The sequence below is a fragment of the Propithecus coquereli genome, unplaced genomic scaffold, assembly GCF_000956105.1.
Source record: "Propithecus coquereli isolate 6110/MARCELLA unplaced genomic scaffold, Pcoq_1.0 Scaffold9417, whole genome shotgun sequence".
In the NCBI taxonomy this organism is placed as follows: Eukaryota; Metazoa; Chordata; class Mammalia; order Primates; family Indriidae; genus Propithecus; species Propithecus coquereli.
The window spans coordinates 1068-3104 of record NW_012155749.1 but is presented as its reverse complement, the minus strand read 5'-3'; the positions used below and the strand labels follow the sequence as shown (position 1 = coordinate 3104).

General features: G+C 62.6%; 1 pseudogene across 1 annotated transcript; it reads left to right on the top strand.

Moving 5' to 3' along the window:
* Positions 1-870: 870 nt before the first annotated feature.
* On the top strand, positions 871-1791 carry LOC105826933 (annotated as a pseudogene). Its single transcript, XR_001138343.1, has one exon. The product of XR_001138343.1 is annotated as a homeodomain-interacting protein kinase 4 pseudogene (transcript).
* Positions 1792-2037: the final 246 nt, after the last annotated feature.

The following is a 2037-nucleotide window of genomic DNA, read 5'->3' as shown; positions in this document are numbered from 1 at the left end:
CAGAGTGGGAATCTGTCTCAGAAAAAAAGAAAAGAAAAATCTAGGTTAGAATTCAGTGAGGACTGGAAGCTTGGGGGTCACCTTTGGATATTGTCACGGCAAGAAAGATCTGGGTGAGACCAAAGATGGGACTGGAAGTTTGAGGGTCAGCCCTTGGGGCTGCTGCAAGACAGATCTAGGGGAGATTGCAGGGAGAACTGGAAGTTTTGGGGTCACATGTAGGGGTCGCTGTAGCAAAAGGGATCTGGGTATACCGCGAGTGTGACGGAAAGACTAGGGTAGCTCCTCTGCCAGCTTCAGCTCTGGGGTCAGCGCCTCGTGCAGCATGAGGGATTTGGGTTAGACTGCAGAGAAAATTTGAGGTCTGGGGTTGGGTGTGAGAGTTGCAACAGAAAGAGGGATCTGAGTGAGATCCCGGGTGGGACTGGGAGTTTAGGGTGGCCCGTCCGCTACCTCTGTGGCTGTGATCAAACCTGTGCTGTGAGAGTCTGGGCTACACAGCAGAGAAGACGAGGAGTCTGGGGCTCGAGCTTTCACAGCAAGAAGGGTCTGTGCGAGGCCAAAGGCAAGACTGAAAGTTTGTGGCAGGTCCTCTGACAGCTCCCCAGCTAAAGTAGCAAGGAGGGTCTGGGTTCGACAGATCACTGGGAGGTCTGGAGGGCTGGCGTCAAGTGTGGAGGCTGTCGTGGTTGAAAGGGACCTGGATTTGGTTCCAGGGAGGACCGGACCCATGGCGCTGGGGAGGACTGGAGGTCTGGGGCGAGGTGTGGAACTCTCTGGGATAGAGAGAGGGGGTCTGGTGTGAGGGTCAGGTGTGGCCTTCTCAGCAGCAAGAGGCAGATATGGGCAGACCTAGAAGTCGGGGGTCACATGTGGGTCCTGGGGCCCAAGTGCCTGGGGCCCCAGTCCCGGATACCTGTCAGCCCTGTGCCCCCGCTGCCCCGCCAGGTGCGCCCGCTGGAGCGCCGCAAGTACATGCTCAAGTCCTTGGACCAGATCGAGACGGTGAATGGCGGTGGGGCGGCCAGTCGGCTGACCTTCCCGGACCGCGAGGCGCTGGCCGAGCACGCCGACCTCAAGAGCATGGTGGAGCTGATCAAGCGCATGCTGACGTGGGAGTCGCACGAGCGCATCAGCCCCAGTGCGGCCCTGCGCCACCCCTTCGTGTCCATGCAGCAGCTGCGCAGCGCCCACGAGACCACCCGCTACTACCAGCTGTCGCTGCGCGGCTGCCGCCTCTCGCTGCAGGTGGAGGGCAAGCCCGTCGTGGCCGCCACAGAAGACGGGCCCCCCTACTACCGCCTGGCCGAGGAGGAGGAGGAGGCCGTGGGCGTGGGCAGTGTGGCGGGCAGCGGGCCCTTCTTCCGAGAGGAGAAGGCACCGGGCGTGCAGAGAGCCATCGACCAGCTGGACGACCTGAGTCTGCAGGAGGCGGGCCGCGGGCTGTGGGGGGAGACCCGCGCCGACGTGGTCTCCGACATGCTGACCCCTCTCAAGGCAGCGGCCACTGGCCGCCGGGTGCCAGACTCAGGGCCCGAGCCCATTCTGGCTTTCTACGGCAGCCGCCTGCCGGGCCGCCACAAGGCCCGCAAGCCACCCGCGGGTTCCAAGTCTGACTCCAACTTTAGCAACCTCATCCGGCTGAGCCAGGCCTCGCCCGAGGATGACGGGCCCTGCCTGCGCAGCGGCTGGGAGGAAGGAGAGCGTCGCGGGGCCTCTGCTGAGCCGCCTGCCATCCCAAAGCGGGATGGGGATGGGCCCAACATCCAGGACATGGCCATGGACGCTGAGGTGAGCCGGGTGGGTGGGCGGGGTGTAGGTGCTTCTGGGATCCCCCCAGAGCTGCCTCCAGGGTGGGGGCACGGTTAACCCAGGCCTGGCCTCCCACACGTCTGTATCACCTGCCACTGGCTCGGGGTCACACTAACCCACCTTCAGGAAGGCTCAGCACAGGCTAACCCATATTCAGAACATAAGATTTGAAAAGGGCTGGGCATGGTGGCTCATGCCTGTAATCCCAGCACTTTGGGAGGCTGA